A 19406-nucleotide genomic window follows, 5' to 3' on the forward strand; every position below is an offset into this window, starting at 1 on the left:
TATCTACATATATTTCATAATTGTGTTGTTCAAACTGAACAATACATATTGACAAATATTAAAAAGAAAACTATATATAAACTTACAATTAAATAAATTACATTTAACACAGAGATTAAAAATACTGAAAACTCATCCTTTTCTAATTGTTTTACTATATTTAATATGTTATCTACGTCCTTGTAGTTTTTTTTGTCTATTATATCTATATGGAAGAAATACTATATAATGGCAGGCCGTGACACAACTCTTCCCAATTCTACATTCAGTGACATCAAGTTGGTAGTTTGAAATAGGTCATAGTGGGAGTATTTACACCACAGAAACTGGCATATACTGCAAATTAGGGTTTTATTCTCAGAGAGCATATTGTTAAACATTTACCTGCAGAAACCAGAGATGGTCCAAAAGACAGTGGAAAAGGTAAATATTGTGTAGATAAAACTTCAAGAGTTCTCCTTAAGGTCCGCATTATTGCCTGAAGAGAGAAATTGGCTTGGAAAAAGCACAAGATGGTTGATAGCAACAAACTGGGAATGAATATCCTTTTCTATAAGCACTGAGTGGAAGATATTTATGTTCCATGAATGCTTTTGAATATGTCCTTACTATAGAGGAGGCTCGTACTCATCTTGTGGGTAAGATGGTCCTGCCCCATTAGTGACAGTTCCATCCCGAGTTATCACAGTGCTCATTCAGGAGACTCAGGAACAATAGGATCATAGCTGACCTAGCCACTGCCCTGCTGAGTGCCCAATTTTCTAATGCAGAACACACCTGTGAGAGCCCAAATCCAGACCATAACCTAGGGTGATAATGCCAGCTATCTCAAGGCCAGTTGTCAGCTTTGGATCCTCCCATCATTCCAGTGAAACATCCTCCCTGGAAGAGACACTTGCTCTGATTTCTACTTGCTTTTTCTGTTACCCTCACTCGTGCCAGTACCACCACGCGTGGACTTACTGGTTATCTTCCTCACCGTCACTGTATTAGACATAACATTGTTTATGACCGAGTACATCTATCACTCTAGCAAGAGAAGTAAGACAATACCCATCACTTAGAAGCAGCTGGATTCATGAAGGAGCCTATTGAACACTCAATTACACCACCAACTGAGAAGCAACATCTTGCAAGACTTAGGTACTACCTTAAAGGATGAAATGTATATGCTGAGCCAGTGGTACATATAAGATGTGGCTATTTATCCCATAGCCAGAAAACCTATTGTGGGAAGAAAAAAGAAGTATGGGTAGAGAATCTCAGGATTACACATAATGGCCCGTTTGCAAAATGTTTGCATCTGATGCTGGTAATGCTAGGCTCTATTTGTTTAGAGATCAAGGGAAGAAAACTTCTACCAGGGGACACAAAAATGAGTAGATGAATTTGAATCTTTGAGCTTTCTTCCTAAATTAACCAGGACTAGAGTTTTCTTATTCACATCTGGAATCCTTGGCTAGTAGAGAAATAAGGGAAGACATTTTCTTTTACATGGGCAGACAACAGGAAGCAAACCCAGGTCCCCGGCATGGCAGGCAGAAACTCTGCCACCGAGCCACTGTTGCCCACCCAGAAGGCATTTTTATGAGTTAGGTGAACGAGAAAGGGAACAGGCCTTAAATATTCTCCATTGACTCTGGAAAAAAGAGAAGGAGAAGAAAGGGGAGGGGAAACAAAAATTAAGGGAAAGGAGATATAAGGAAGAATTTTCTACAGTATATAAATGAGCGCCACATGGATTTCAGTGGAAATCATGCCTTCCTCATTGTAGGCATTCAAATTATGTGTTGAATAAACTACTGAATGAAGGAAAATAAGGGAATAAAACCACAGAGCATTGCAGTAGCATGAGTACTTTGAGGAACATGTGAATGGACACCAACTACCTGCCTCAGCTGTGTTGTGTGAGCTCATCTTGGGATTGCTGCTACTGTCCTCTGAACTCTCCTTTGCATCACAACGAAGCCAGCTGTTACCAGGAATTACCTGACTCTCCTCCTCTGTACAATTCTGCATTCAAGTTGGCCCATGAGAGGTGCATATATGAAGTTAGTAAAGTAAATGAGAAGCAACCTCTGTTGTCCCAAAGCCAGATATGCAAGCAGAAATGAGACTCACAGTGGCTTCCTGGCAAGCTCTAGAAAATGGCCTGCTTTGCTACTGAAGTTGGAGAGAGTTGATGTGAATATTCCAAAGACACAGTGGCTTTCCAGTGAGCCCTTGAGAACAAGCCATTTCAGTACTTTGGGCTGAGACCTTCAGTGGCATCTTCACTGCTCTTTCCTACCTCTCCCACAGATGTGTGAGCCCCTAATTCCCTACTAAATCCTTTACATCTGGGATTCACAGAGAACTTCTTTTCTCTGACTGATACAGTACCCATCAATTCTTTATCCAGTGGGTATTTTAATCTATAAAATTCACAAAATCTAGATCTGTGTCTATCTGCTGGAAAACTCTGGAGCTCTCTGAATGTCTCATACTTCCCTTATTTCCTGATTATTGAAAAGAAAATTAAGCAGAGAATGGAAGCCACAGAGGGATGGTGTGGTAGTTAGATTCAGTTGTCAACTTGGCCAGGTGAAGGCACCTAGTTCTGTTGCTGTGGACATGAGCCAATGGTACGTGAAACCTCATTTGTTGCTGATTTACATCTGCAGTCGTCTAGGAGGCATGCTTGCTGCAATGAAGGACGTTTGACTTAATTGGCTGGTGCTTAAATGAGAGAACGCAATGTAGCACAGGCTAAGCAACTCGGCATTCCTCATCTCAGCACTTGCAGCTCAGCCTAGGCCTTTGGAGATGCAGAAAGAAGTCACCCCGGGGAAAGTTGTTGGAACCCAGGGGCCTGGAGAGAAGACCAGCAGAGGCCATCCTGTGCCTTTCACGTAAGCAAGAGCCTCAATGGAAAGTTAGCTGCCTTTCCTCTGAAGAACTAACAAAATAAATCCCCTCTTATTAAAAGCTAATCCGTCTCTGGTGTGTTGCATTCCGGCAGCTAGCAAACTAGAACAGATGGGGTGCCATTTTTATTTAGTTATAGTGGGCAGGAAATATGACCTCCTAAAGGGTATATTCACTTCCTAATCCCTGAAACTTGTGAATATTGCCTTACATAGCAAAAGAGGAAATACTACCTAATTTGGCCTAAGATGTGATAAAGTTGAGGACCTTGAGAGGCAGAATTTATCTTGGATTATCCAGGTGGGCCATAACAGCCCTTACTTGTGTACTTATAAGAGGAAAAAGAGTGATGTTTAAAACACAAATACAGAGGAACAAGGCCATGTGAAGATGGAGGCATTGATTGGAAAACTGCCACCACAAGCCAAGGAATAGCAGCAGCCACCTTAAGCTAGAAGATGGAAAGAGCAAAATTTCCTCTAGAGCCTCTAGCAGGAACACAGTCCTCCCAACACCTTGATTTTGGATATCTCACTTCCAGAACTGTAAGAGAACAAACTTCTATGTTCCAAGCCAGTGAGTTTGTGCTAATATATACAGCAGCCTCAGGAAACTAAGAAAGCAGTCATTGTAGGAGGGCCTCTCTGAAAGAAGAACAAAATTATAGAGAAATGTGAGGGAGCAAGCTATGAAGATATGAGAGAAGAGTATTCCAAGAAAAGGAAACAGAACAAGCAATGGCCCAGAGATGGGGGCAAGCTCAGTGTGCTTAACACAAAACAGCAAGGAAGCAAGCGTGACTTGAGGAGAGGTAGCAGAGAGGAGAAGGTGAGAAGTGAGGTTGGAGGATAACAGAGATCAGATATTCAGGGCTCTGCAGGTCACTACAAGAATGTGGGCTCTTACTCTGAGTAAAAGAGATGGAGTGTGTTGTTCTATGGAGAGGAAGGTCCTGCCCTCTGGCAAAGGGGAACTAGAACAAGAAACAGGAAACCAGCTAGGAGAAAATAAATTTAGTCTGGGAAAGAGGACAACTTGGACTCAGGACTGGTGGTGCATATTCTATACATCTATGGAGGCAGAATCAATGGGATGACTGATGAGATGTGGGTTGGGACATCAAGTCTATGCCCAGGTCTTTGGAATGGAGTTTCCATTCACTGAGGTAAGGAAGAATGAGGGAGAAGCAGGCTTACCAGAGAGCAGTGAAAACAATCTATGGAGCTTTCTAGAACCCCACACATATCCAGGCACCATGTCCCAAGTCCACAGAGCCCAGGATGGAACACAAGCTGTGGAGGGCCACATGCATAAGGGCACCCAGCAGGAGGTGAGGATGGGGAGAACCCACAGCTGGAAAGTGGTGTATTCAATCCTGTTTCTGTTGGCTGGACCACCTACATGAAAAATGGACTTCTCTAGATTTAACCATCTTTCTAGATTAACCCCATCTGGCTTCCTGGGATGGGGTTCCCTAACAGGGAAGAAACCAAAGACAGAAAAGCCTCAGGGAGAGAAAAAAAAAAGTGGGATGGGAGTTAAATTAAACTGCTGTGAGACAGGAGGTTCCCAGAACTGAAAGTAGGTCACTAAGTGAGGAAGAGAATTTTAAAAAATCACAGGAGTTAGAGAGAAAATTCCACACAAAAACAAACAGTACAGAGAAGGAATTGAGAAAAATAATCTTTTTCCTTGTGGTGAAACAATGCACAAAAAATACAATCTTAACAATGGTAGCACACATTCAGGGCAAGAAACAGATGAAGAAGAGCTGAAAAAAGAAAGATCAGTAAAACTAGGCTATTCTAAAGGTTTAAAAATGGTGGATTAAACATCAAAGAAGAGATTTAACACAAAGTCAATCAACAATAAAACCCTAGGCAAGAGAGAGAAGCTGACCTTCAGAGTAAACTAATCAAGATAATCAGATACCTACAAACCAGCAAAAAATTACAAGCCATACTAAGAAACAAGAATATCTAACCCATTAAAAGAAAAATTAAAACTTTAGAGGAGACATAGACTAAGCAACAACTTATCAAAGACGTTCAAACAATGTCCTAAATCAATTCAAGGAGATGAAGGAAAATATGGCTAAAAAGATAAAGGATATTAGAAAGATATTGCCTGAGCATAAAGAAGAATATGGAAGTATTAATAGAAAAATAATAGAAATTTATGGGAATGAAAGACATAATAATGAATATTTAAAATACAATAGAGGTATACAACAGCAAATTTGAATAGGTAGAAGAAAGAATCAGTGAGCTAGAAGCAGAACAAGCAAAATCTTGCTACCACAAGAACAGATAGAGAAAAGAATAGAAAACATTAAGCATTGTCTTAGGAATTTGAATAACAGAATGAAAGGCAAAAGCATATGCATTATGGATCTCCAAGAAAAAGAAGAATAAGGAAAAGTGGTAAAAAGAATATTTAAGGAAATAATGACTGAAAGCTCCCCAATTTTTATGAAAGGCATAAATATACATGTTTAAGCAGTGCAACATACTCCAAACAGGTATGAATAAATCATACCTCAAGACACATACTAATCAGAATGTCAAATGCCAAGATAAAGAAAGAATTCTAAAAACATCAAGGAAAAGTGATTGATCACTTACAAGGGATCCACAATAAGAGATATTGCAAATTTCTCATCAGGAACCATGGAGGCAAGAAGGCAGAAGCATGATATATTTAACATAGTGAAGGAAAAAACTGCCATCCTAAAATTCTTCATCCAGCAAAATTGTCCATCAAAAATGAAGGAGAGGGTGCACGGGTAGTTCAGTGGTTAGAATGCTTGCCTTCCATGTGGGAGACCCAGGTTCGATTGCCAGACCATGCCCCAAAAGAAAAAAAAAATGAAGGTGAGCTTAAAATATTCACAGTTAAACAGAAACTGAGAGTTTTTCAATAAGAGATCTGCTGTACAAGAAATATTAAAGGGAATTCTGCAGATTGAAAGCATAAGACATGAGAGAGTGGCTTGGGTAATGCAAAGAAATGAAAATTATCCCTAAGGGTATCTAAAAGGGTAAAAAAAAAAAAAAAAAGAAAAGATATAGGATAGAATAATTGAAGCTCAGCTTTTATAGTAATAATATTGTGTAAACACCCCAATCAAAAGACACAGACTGGCAGAATAGATTTTAAAAATCATGCTCTAATTATATGTGGTTTACAAGAGACACAATTTATACCCAAAGACACAAATAGATTAAAAGTGAAAGTTGGAAAAAGATATTCCATGCAAACAATAACCAAAAAAGAAATGGGATAGCTATACTAATGTTGGACAAAATAAACTTTAAATGCAAAGAGACAGAGAAGGGCACCATACTAATTAAAAGGGAAACCCACAAGAAGAAATAAATCATAAGTACATATGCAATTAACCATGGCAACCCAAAATACATGAGGCAAATACCAGCAAAACTGAAAGGAAAACTAGACAGCTCTATAATAATAGATGGAGACTTCAATATACCACTCTCATCAATAAAGAGAACATCTACTCAGAGGATCAATAAGGAAACCGAGAACTTGAATAATATGATAAATGAATCGGATCTAACAGACATATACAGAACATTGCACCCCAAAACAGCAGGATACACATTCTTCATAAGTGTGAACGGATCATTCTCCATGATAGATCACATGTTGGATAACAAAACAAATCTCAATAAATTTTAAAAGACTAAGGTTATAGAAAGCATTTTCTCTGATCATAATGAATGAAGCTGGAAATCAATGACAGGAAGAGAACTGGAAAATTCACAAATATATGGAAGTTAACACACTCTTAAACAATCAGTGGGTCAAAGAAGAAATTGCAAGGGAAATAAGTAAATATCTCAAGGTGGATGAAAATGAGAACACAACATATCAAAACTTATAGGATGCAGCCCTCTCTTTCTCCGCTGGCCCGCCACGCGGCGCCCACGCCCCGCAGCAGCCGACCCACCCGCCCTCCTTCTCCCCTCTTCCCCTTCCTGCTCCAGCGGCTCTCCAAACACCATGGTGCCCTCTTCCCCCGCCTTCACTGGCTCCTCCACCACCAGCCTCGACAGCCTTGCCGCCCTCACCTTTCCTCCTCCAGAACAGCTACTGGGGGAGTGGAGACAATACAGAGCAGCTCCCAGAGCCACGATGGAGATCAAAGGGACAGCGTACCCCATCCTGGAACAGCTGACTGTCTGGGAGAACCAGCTCCGGTGAGAACACCGAGGGACGCAGGCTTTCCTGGGCGGGACAGCAAGCAGCCGGAGTCCCTCCCTTACTCTTTCCCAGGCCAGCTGGCAGAATTGGGCAGGCGGTCCCCTCAGGCCGCAGCGGCTGGCGTCCCCACCACGCGAGGCCCCCCAGACCAACTGAAAGAGTTGGGTCAGAAATCCCCAGACTGTGGAGAACAGTGACCAGGGGGTCCCTTCCAAACACGTGACTCCCCGGTCCAGCTGGGAACGGTGCACTCTCCCGGGCTGCGACAGCTGGCGCCCTCCCGCCACGCTTGGCGCCCCGGGCCGACTAGGAAATTTGGTCGGGCGCTGTCACGTGCTGCGGCGACCGGCGACCCTCCCCGCGTTTGGACCCCTGGGCTGGCTGGCACTCTTCCAAGACGCTTCGGCTGCCAAACCTCCCCTACGGCAAGAGTTTTCCAGAGTTAAAGGACCCACAGCAACTTTTACTGGTGGATCCCGTAGACAAGCGTGTGCCACGAGCGCCACCTACTGGGCAGGATAAGAAAAACAGAACCCAGAGATTTCACAGAAAAATCTTACAACATGTGGGGTCCAACACTCAGGGAAATCTGACTAAATGCCCAGACGCCAGCAGAAGATAACGGATCACGCTCAGAAAATTGAAAATATGGCCCAGTCAAAGGAACAAACCAATAGTTCAAATGAGATACAGGAGCTGAAACAACTAATGCTGAATATACGAACAGAAATGGAAAACCTCTTCAAAAACCAAATCAGTAAATTGAGGGAGGACATGAAAAAGGCAAGGAATGAACAAAAAGAAGAAATAGAAAAACCGAAAAAACAAACCACAGAGCTTATGGAAGTGAAGGATAAAGTAGAAAAGATGGAAAAAACAATGGATACCTACAATGATAGATTTAAAGAGAAAGAAGATAGAATTAGTGATTTAGAGGATACAACATCTGAATTCCAAAAAGAAACAGAAACTATCCGGAAAAGAATGGAAAAATTCGAACAGGGTATCAGGGAACTCAAGAACAATATGAACCGCACAAATATACGTATTGTGGGTGTCCCAGAAGGAGAAGAGAAGGGAAAAGGAGGAGAAAAACTAATGGAAGAAATTATCACTGAAAATTTCCCAACTCTTATGAAAGACCTAAAATTACAGATCCAAGAAGTGCAGCACACCCCAAAGAGATTAGACCCAAATAGGCGTTCCCCAAGACACTTATTAGTTAGAATGTCAGAGGTCAAAGAGAAAGAGAGGATCTTGAAAGCAGCGAGAGAAAAGCAATCCATCACATACAAGGGAAACCCAATAAGACTATGTGTAGATTTCTCAGCAGAAACCATGGAAGCTAGAAGACAGTGGGATGATATATTTAAGTTGCTAAAAGAGAAAAACTGCCAACCAAGACTCCTATATCCAGCAAAATTGTACTTCAAAAATGAGGGAGAAATTAAAACATTCTCAGACAAAAAGTCACTGAGAGAATTTGTGACCAAGAGACCAGCTCTGCAAGAAATACTAAAGGGAGCACTAGAGTCAGATACAAAAAGACAGAAGAGAGAGATATGGAGAAGAGTGTAGAAAGAAGGAAAGTCAGATATGATATATATAATACAAAAGGCAAAATGGTAGAGGAAAATATTATCCAAACAGTAATAACTCTTAATGTTAATGGACTGAATTCCCCAATCAAAAGACATAGACTGGCAGAATGGATTAAAAAACAGGATGTTCTATATGCTGTCTACAGGAAACACATCTTAGACCCAAAGATAAATATAGGTTGAAAGTGAGAGGTTGGGAAAAGATATTTCACGCAAATAACAACCAGAAAAGAGCAGGAGTGGCTATACTAATATCCAACAAATTAGACTTCAAATGTAAAACAGTTAAAAGAGACAAAGAAAGACACTATATACTAATAAAAGGAACAATTAAACAAGAAGACATAACAATCATAAATATTTATGCACCGAACCAGAATGCCCCCAAATACATGAGGAATACACTGCAAACACTGAAAAGGGAAATAGACACATATACCATAATAGTTGGAGACTTCAATTCACCACTCTCATCAATGGACAGAACATCTAGACAGAGGATCAATAAAGAAATAGAGAATCTGAATATTACTATAAATGAGCTAGACTTAACAGACATCTATAGGACATTACATCCCACAACAGCAGGATACACCTTTTTTTCAAGTGCTCATGGATCATTCTCAAAGATAGACCATATGCTGGGTCACAAAGCAAGTCTTAACAAATTTTAAAAGATTGAAATCATACACAACACTTTCTCGGATCATAAAGGAATGAAGTTGGAAATCAATAATAGGTGGAGTGCCAGAAAATTCACAAATACATGGAGGCTCAACAACACACTCTTAAACAACAAGTGGGTCAAAGAAGAAATTGCAAGAGAAATTAGTAAATACCTAGAGGCGAATGAAAATGAAAACACAACATATCAAAACTTATGGGACGCAGCAAAGGCAGTGCTAAGAGGGAAATTTATTGCCTTAAATGCCTTTATCAGAAAAGAAGAAAAGGCAAAAATGCAGGAATTAACTGTCCACTTGGAAGAACTGGAGAAAGAACAGCAAACTAATCCCAAAGCAAGCAAAAGGAAAGAAATAACAAAGATTAGAGCAGTAATAAATGAAATTGAAAACATGAAAACAATAGAGAAAATCAATAAGACCAGAAGTTGGTTCTATGAGAAAATCAATAAGATTGATGGGCCCTTAGCAAGATTGACAAAAAGAAGAAGAGAGAGGACGCAAATAAATAAGATCAGAAATGGAAAAGGAGACATAACTACTGACCTCACAGAAATAAAGGAGGTAATAACAGGATACTATGAACAACTTTACGCTAATAAATACAACAATTTAGATGAAATGGACGGGTTCCTGGAAAGACATGAACAACCAACTTTGACTCAAGAAGAAATAGATGACCTCAACAAACCAATCACAAGTAAAGAGATTGAATTAGTCATTCAAAAGCTCCCTAAAAAGAAAAGTCCAGGATCAGACGGCTTCACATGTGAATTCTATCAAACATTCCAGAAGGAATTAGTACCAACTCTCCTCAAACTCTTCAAAATAATCGAAGTGGAGGGAAAGCTACCTAATTAATTCTATGAAGCCAACATCACCCTCATACCAAAACCAGGCAAAGATATTACAAAAAAAGAAAACTACAGGCCAATCTCTCTAATGAATATAGATGCAAAAATCCTCAATAAAATTCTAGCAAATCGTATCCAACAACACATTAAAAGAATTATACATCATGACCAAGTAGGATTCATCCCAGGTATGCAAGGATGGTTCAACATAAGAAAATCAATTAATGTAATACACCATATCAACAAATCAAAGCAGAAAAATCACATGATCATCTCAATTGATGCAGAGAAGGCATTCGACAAGATTCAACATCCTGTTGAAAACACTTCAAAGGATAGGAATACAAGGGAACTTCCTTAAAATGATAGAGGGAATATATGAAAAACCCACAGCTAATATCATCCTCAATGGGGAAAAATTGAAAACTTTCCCCCTAAGATCAGGAACAAGACAAGGATGTCCACTATCACCACTATTATTCAACATTGTGTTAGAAGTTCTAGCCAAAGCAATTAGACAAGAAAAAGAAATACAAGGCATCAAAATTGGAAAGGAAGAAGTAAAACTATCACTGTTTGCAGACGATATGATACTATACGTCGAAAACCCGGAAAAATCCACAACAAAACTACTAGAGCTAATAAATGAGTACAGCAAAGTAGCAGGCTACAAGATCAACATTCAAAAATCTGTAGCTTTTCTATACACTAGTAATGAACAAGTTGAGGGGGAAATCAAGAAACGAATCCCATTTACAATCGCAACTAAAAGAATAAAATACCTAGGAATAAATTTAACCAAAGAGACAAAAAACCTATATAAAGAAAACTACAAAAAACTGCTAAAAGAAATCACAGAAGACCTAAATAGATGGAAGGGCATACCGTGTTCATGGATTGGAAGACTAAATATAATTAAGATGTCAATCCTACCTAAACTGATCTACAGATTCAATGCAATACCAATCAAAATACCAACAACTTATTTTTCAGAATTAGAAAAACAATAAGCAAATTTATCTGGAAGGGCAGGGTGCCCCGAATTGCTAAAAACATCTTGAGGAAAAAAAACGAAGCTGGAGGTCTCGTGATGCCGGACTTTAAGGCATATTATGAAGCCACAGTGGTCAAAACAGCATGGTATTGGCATAAAGATAGATATATCGACCAATGGAATCGAATAGAGTGCTCAGATATAGACCCTCTCATCTATGGACATTTGATCTTTGATAAGGCAGTCAAGCCAACTCACCTGGGACAGAACAGTCTCTTCAATAAATGGTGCCTAGAGAACTGGATATCCATATGTAAAAGAATGAAAGAAGACCCGCATCTCACACCTTATACAAAAGTTAACTCAAAATGGATCAAAGATCTAAACATTAGGTCTAAGACCATAAAACAGTTAGAGGAAAATGTAGGGAGATATCTTATGAAACTTACAATTGGAGGTGGTTTTATGGACCTTAAACCTAAAGCAAGAGCACTGAAGAAAGAAATAAATAAATGGGAGCTCCTCAAAATTAAACACTTTTGTGCATCAAAGAACTTCATCAAGAAAGTAGAAAGACAGCCTACACAATGGGAGATAATATTTGGAAATGACATATCAGATAAAGGTCTAGTATCCAGAATATATAAAGAGATTGTTCAACTCAACAACAAAAAGACAGCAAACCCAATTACAAAATGGGAAAAAGACTTGAACAGACACCTACCAGAAGAGGAAATACAAATGGCCAAGAGGCACATGAAGAGATGCTCAATGTCCCTGGCCATTAGAGAAATGCAAATCAAAACCACAATGAGATATCATCTCACACCCACCCGAATGGCCATTATCAACAAAACAGAAAATGACAAGTGCTGGAGAGGATGCGGAGAAAGAGGCACACTTGTCCACTGTTGGTGGGAATGTCAAATGGTGCAACCACTGTGGAAGGCAGTTTGGCAGTTCCTCAAAAAGCTGAATATAGAATTGCCATATGACCCAGCAATACCATTGCTAGGTATCTACTCAAAGGACTTAAGGGCAAAGACACAAATGGACATTTGCACACCAATGTTTATAGCAGCGTTATTTACAATTGCAAAGAGATGGAAACAGCCAAAATATCCATCAACAGAAGAATGGCTAAATAAACTGTGGTATATACGTACGATGGAATATTATGCAGCTTTAAGACAAGATAAACTTATGAACCATGTAATAACATGGATGGACCTAGAGAATATTATGCTGAGTGAGTCCAGCCAAAAACTAAAGGACAAATACTGTATGGTCCCACTGATGTGAACGGACATTCGAGAATAAACTTGGAATATGTCATTGGTAACAGAGTCCAGCAGGAGTTAGAAACAGGGTAAGACAATGGGTAATTGGAGCTGAAGGGATACAGACTGTGCAACAGGACTAGATACAAAAACTCAAAAATGGACAGCACAATAATACCTAATTGTAAAGTAATCATGTTAAAACACTCAATGAAGCTGCATCTGAGCTATAGGGTTTTTTGTTGTTGTTATTTTTTACTATCATTACTACTTTTATTTCTTTTCTCTATATTAACATTTTATATCTTTTTCTGTTGTGTTGCTAGTTCCTCTAAACCGATGCAAATGTACTAAGAAACGATGATCATGCATCTATGTGATGATGTTAAGAATTACTGAGTGCATATGTAGAATGGTATGATTTCTAAATGTTGTGTTAATTTCTTTTTTTATTTATTTATTTTTCTTCTTCTTTTCTTTTTTCTTTCTTTCCATTAATAAAAAAATAAAAAATTAAAAAAAAACTTATAGGATGCAGCAAAGGCAGAGCTGAGAAGGAAATTTATAGCTCTAAACTCTTACATTAAAAAAGGAAGAGCTAACCTGCAGTTAAGTCTTTGCTACAAAAAGGATGCCAATCTAACCTCAAAGAAAGCAGAAGAAAAGAAATAATAAAATTTAGAGCAGAAATAAATGAAATTGAGAATAAAAAACAATAGAATCACCAGAGCCAAAATTAATTCTTTGAGAAGATCAATAAAATTAACAAACCCTTAGCCAAACTGACAAAGAAAAAAAGAGATAAGACAAATAAATGAGAGGAGAGACATTACTACTGACCCCACAGAAATAAAAGGATCATAAAAGGATACTATCAAGAGCTGTATGCCAACATGTTAGACAATGAAAAATACAAATTCCTAGAAGTACACTGTGCTGGTTTGAAACTGTTATGTGCCCCAATAAAAAGCCATGTTCTTTTAATCCCATCATGTGAGGGCAGACCTATTGTAGGATGGTCTTTTGATTAGGTTGTTTCCATGAAGATGTGACCCCACCCATTTAAAGTTTGTCTTAATCCCCTTACTGGAGTCCTTTAAGAGAGCACACTCAGAACTGAGAGAGTTTTAGAGAAGCAATGAAGGAAAATGCCCTGGGGAATGCTAAGCTAAGAGATCCAGAGTTTGCCCCAGAGAAACTTAAAGAAGATACGAAGTGACCCAGAGAGACTTGGAGAGGGAAAGCACCCTGGAAGCTACTAAGCTAAGAGATGAAATCCAAAGTTTGTCCTGGAGAAGAGAGGACCCCATATTCTTGAAGAAGGAAAACACCCCAGGAAAAACCAGAAGGACCCAGAGGAGAAAAATCATTTTGAAACCAACCCAGGAGAGAAGGGCCAGCAGACTTCACCATGTGCCTTCCCATGTGACAGAGAAACTCCGGACATGATCTGCCATTCTTGAGTAACAGTATCCTCTTGCTGATTCCTTAATTTAGAAATTTTCATGGCCTTAGAACTGCACATTTGTAAGCTAATAAGTCCCCTTTGTAAAAGCCAATTTGTTTCTGGTATACTGAATTCCAGCAGCATTAGTAAAACTGAAACACACATAAACAACTTCTACTAACTCTAGAAGAAATAGAAGACCTCAACAGACCAATTACAAGTAGAGATTGAATCAGTCATCAAAAATCTCCCCCAAAAAAGCCCGAGACCAGATGACTTCACAGGTGAATTCTATTAATCATTCAAAGAAGAATTAATGCCAATCCTGCTCAACTCTTCCCAAAAAATGAAGAGGAGAAAATACTACCAAACTCATTCTATGAGGCCAACATCACCCTAAAACAAAATCCGGATAAAGATTTCAGACCAATTTCTCTTACACATATAGATACAAAAATTCTCAAAATACAAGCAAATTGAATCCAACAGCACATTAAAAGCAATTGCCATAATCAAGTGGGTTTTATCCCAGGTATGCAAGGGTGGTTCAACATATGAAAATCAATTAATGTAATACACACATTAACAAGAAAAAGGGTAAAAAAACACACGATCATCTTGATTGATGCAGAAAAGGCATTTGACAAAATCCAGCATCTTTTCTTGATAAGAACACTTCAAAAAACAAGAAAAAAAGGAAACTTCCTCAACATGATAAAAGGTATATATTAAATACCCACAGCTATCATTGTATTCAATGTCAAAAGACAGAAATCTTTCCCTCTAAGATCTGAAACAAGACAAGGATGTCCACTGTAACCACTGTTATTCAACATTGCGCTGGAATTTCTTTCCACAACATGAAAAAGAAATAAAGGCATCCAAACTGTACAGGAAAAAGTAAAACTTTCACTATTTGCAGGTGACACAATCTGCATAGAGAAAGTCCTTAAAAATCTACAATAAAGCTACTAGAGATAATAAACATGTTTGGCAAAGTGGCAGGATACAAGATAAACATGCAAAAATCAGTAGTATTTCCATACACTAGTAATGAAAAATCTGAAGAGAAAATCAAGGGGAAAAAAAAACTCCATTTACAACAGCAAGTAAAAGAATCAAATATCTAGGGAAAAAATTACCAAACGATGTAAAGGAATTCTACACAAAAGACTACTAAACATTGCTATAAGAAATCAAAGAAAACCTAAATAAATTGAAGGACATTCCATGTTCATAGATTGGAAGACTAAATATCATTAAGATGTCAATTCTACCCAAGTTGATTTACAGATTCAACACAAACCCAGTCAAAATACCAATTCTACTTTGCAGAAATGAAAAGTCAATTACCAAATTTTTTGGAAGAGTAAAGGGCCCTGAATAGTCAAAAACATCTTGAAAAAGAAGAATGAATTTGAGGGTTCATACCTCTGGACTTTAAAGCATATTACAAAGTTAAAGTGGCCAAAATAGTATGGTACTGGCATAAAAATAGACACATTGACCAATGGAATTGAATTGAGAGTTCAGAAATAGCTCCTAACATCTATGGCCAATTGACTTTTTACAAATTTGCCAAGTCAACTCAATTGGGAAAGAATAGCCTCTTCAACAAAAGTTGTATGAGAACTTGATATTCATATGCAAAGGAATGAAAGAGGACACCTACCCCACCCAATATGCTAAAATCTAGCTCAAACTGGGTCAAAGACCTAAATATAATATAAGAATCCAAACTATAAAACTCCTAGAAGAAAACAAAGGGTATTATCTTAAGGTCTTGTGGTAGGCAATGATTTCTTAGACTTTACACCCAAAGCACAAGGAATGAAAGAAAAAAATAGATAAATGGGTCCTTCTCAAAATTAAAAACTTCTGTGCATCAAAGAACTTTGTCACACAAGTGAAAAGCCAACCTACCCTACGGAAGAAAATATCTGGAAACCACATATCTGATAAGGGTTTAAAATCCAGAATATAGGGGATGCAAGGGTAGTTCAGTGGTAGAATTCTCACCTGCCATGTGGGAGACCCGGGTTCAATTCCCAGCACATGCCCTTCCTAACAAACACAAGTAAACAAACAAACAAAAATTCAACAAATGGTTCTGCAATAACAGGATACTCTCATGGAAAAAGAATGAAATGTGGCCCCTGCCATACAGCATACAAAAAATAAAAAGAAAGAAAGAAAGAAAAAGAATCTAAGTAGAAAAAAAGGGGGGTGCAAGAGTGGTTCAGTGGTAGAATGCTCACCTTCCATGCAGGAGACCCAGGTTTAATTCCCGGACTATGCATCTAAAAAAAAAAAAAAAATCCAGAATATATGACTAGATCCTACAAATGAGCAATGAAAAGACAACCAAAATTTAAAAAGGGCAAAGGACTCGAATAGACATTTGTCCAAAGAGGAAATATAAATCACTAAAAAATACATTAAAAAGATGCTCAACATCACTAGCTATTAGGGAAATGTATATCAAAACAATGAGATATCATTGCACAACTACTAGAATGGCCACTATTAAAAAAAAGAAAACAGAAAACTACAAGTGTTAGAATAACGTGGAGAAATAGGAACACTCATTCTTTGCTGGTGGGGAATGTAAAATATACAGATGCTGTGGAAGACAGTTTGGCACCAAGTTCCTAAGGAAGCTAAGTATATAATTACAATATGATCCAGTAATCCCGCTACTAGGTATATATCTAGAAGAACTGAAAACAGGGACTCAAACAGATATTTGGATATCGACGTTCACTGCAGCATTATTCACAATTGCCAAAAGATGGAAGCAACTCAAGTGTCTATTAACTGATGAATGTATAAACAAAATGTGGTATATGCATACAGTGGAATATTATCCAGCCAAAAAAAGGAATGAAGTCCTGATATGTGCAACTACATGAGTGAACCTTGAGGACATTATGTTGAGTGAAATAAGCCGGACACAGAAGGACAAGTATTGCACAATCTCACTAATATGAACTACTCATAACAAGCAAACTCATAGAATTAGAATCTAGAATATAGGTTACCAGGAGATAGATTGAGGTTAGAGAATAGGAAGTTTGCTTAACTTGGACAGAATTTCCATTTAGATTGATGATAAAGGCTTGGTAATGGATGGTGGTGATGACACCATTGTATGTATAATCAATAGCACTGAGCTATAGAGGTGAAACTGGTTAAGAAGGGAAACTTTAGGATGTATATATTATGAAAATAAAAGTTAAAAGATAAGACAAAGGACTCTACAACACAGTGAACCCCGTTGTGGATGAAGGGGACTGTAGTTTATACAGCACAAGTGTTAAAATGTTCTTTCATGAATTATAACAAAGTGCAATACTAATACAAGGTGTTAAAATAGAGTGGTATATGGGATAAATACACTTAATGTAAATTATGGATGATAGATAATAGTATAATTTTAATAATATTTCATCAATTGTTAACAAAGCTAACTAGTGTTTAAAATATAGCACAATTATTAAAAAGTGTTGTTATCAGTTGTAACAAATGTTTCACACCAATGCAAGGTATTGGTGGTTGGGTGGTCTGTGGGAATTCTGAATTTTATGCGTGATTGTTTTGTCAACCCACAACTTCTCTAACAAAAAAAATCAAAAAATTAAAATAAAATAAATAAATAATCTATATGGCCCTCAGAGTGACAATAGGTAAGAAAAAATCCTTGTCATGTCACTTAATGCTGTGGTTCTAACAACATAGGAAGGAAGCTTCATCCCTTATCTCTGTTCTCTACTGTCATAATATGGGACCATGAATAAATTTGGATGGGCAGCCTGAACTTCCCATGTATAGTTTGATAAAAATTTGACTATGCTCTGCTGGTATTTAATCAAACACGATCAAATCTCCATTAGTCATCAAAATGATCACATGCTTTACAGCTCATCCCATTCCCTGCTGAAGAGTTGACTATATCATGCTGGATACACAGGCCTTAAACAAATTGAGAAAAAAAGGAAATTTCAATTCAACTTCTCATAAGCAGCTTTGATTAAACTATTAATTAAATGATATTTGAGGACTGCCTTGATAATGTGTAACTCCCTTTTAATGCTCTACTATTAAAGATACTGAGGTTTTATTGTATAAACTAACAGTGCCATCTTTAGTCCAGGACCAAACGCACAATCCCACAATAAGATGAGTATCCTCCAGAAGAAAAGTACTTGGGCTCCTTCTCTCACTCTATGTCACATGTTACTAGGAAGGGGAGGGACCAAATTATAGGGAAGTTGAGGTAGTCCTTCCTTCCCAGAAACAGAAGTCGGCCTTGGCAGGTGAGTCAGGGGAGTTCAGGGTTTTGATCCCCAAATTCATCTCCCTACTCCTCAAGGGAAAGGGGCTTGTGTAAGTGTGGGCCTGTCACTCACTTGGATTCAGGTGGAACTAGCCTCCTGCCAGTGTTGATGACAGGCTGAAGCTCATAAGTTACCTCTGCTAAGAATTCCCAGAGGAGGCTCCAGGTATCTGCTCCCCAAACCAACATGGTGAGCTCCTGGTGGGGCAGACTTGATATGGGCTGTGATCTATGAAAATTTCCCTTGCAGAGATTTCTTGGGATTGCCCACTGCACTGTAAATTCCTGAAGTGACCTCTGTGTGACTCCCCCGTCTTGGCATACCTCGCAACAGTGGGACACCTCACAGGTGCATGCTCGGTATGGATTATCTGACTGGTGCCATGAATATAATCCACGTTCATCATGTAGACTGGGTGTGTTTGTTATTCAAATTACTCTGGCTCACCCCCCACTCACACAACCAGAGGAAGTGATTTGGGGGCTTCAGCCAGACTTGACTGAGGACCATAGACTTTCACCCGAGAATGCAGCTGAAATATTCATGCACCTGTTATTGGCCTCATTCCTTTTGAAATCGACTGTGCTTCATCCTCCACCCCATCTGGTGGCCAGTCTATTGCTGACCAAATCATCCAGGTTATATTGCTGCATCCTAAACCTTCCCAAACTTAGGCTGGAAATAATGTTGATTTGCTCACAGTTTCAAGGGTAGGCATTCAGGAAGAGCATGATGGACATTCTACTTCTGATCCATGTGGCAGCCACTGGGTGCTGGGGTTCCAGGCTCCTTGGCGTGCTCTGTCTCCAGGGGTGACTCATTCTCCCGGGCCTCCCTGAGACTTTGTCCATATCGATATAGTCATACTTCTTCCAGAGCAAGGCTTCCAGGAAGCAAAAAAGCCAATGCTTCTCACTTAAGAGCAACACCAGGAACTGAGTTTTTTCCCCATCCTCTGTTGGTCCGGATCATTCACAGCCCACCTCCCCCACCCCCACCCCAGATTCAAGGGCTCTTGAGAAAGGTGGCAAAATCACCTTGCAGAAGAGCGACAGTGGAAGGCAAATACCATCTGC

At 38.8% G+C, this 19406-nt stretch overlaps 1 long non-coding RNA gene across 1 annotated transcript in view; it reads right to left on the minus strand.

Annotated features, from left to right (window-relative positions):
- The window catches only part of LOC143648105 (uncharacterized), a 55106-nt gene extending 35973 nt beyond the window's left edge, over positions 1 to 19133 (minus strand). Inside the window, exons 1-2 of the long non-coding RNA XR_013158370.1 lie at positions 19031 to 19133; positions 16252 to 16293 (exon numbers count right to left, since the gene is read on the minus strand). This is a non-coding gene — a long non-coding RNA (uncharacterized LOC143648105). The remainder of the gene's footprint in view (positions 1 to 16251; positions 16294 to 19030) is intronic.
- Positions 19134 to 19406: the final 273 nt, after the last annotated feature.

Source organism: Tamandua tetradactyla, chromosome 10 (genome assembly GCF_023851605.1).
Source record: "Tamandua tetradactyla isolate mTamTet1 chromosome 10, mTamTet1.pri, whole genome shotgun sequence".
NCBI lineage: Eukaryota > Metazoa > Chordata > Mammalia > Pilosa > Myrmecophagidae > Tamandua > Tamandua tetradactyla.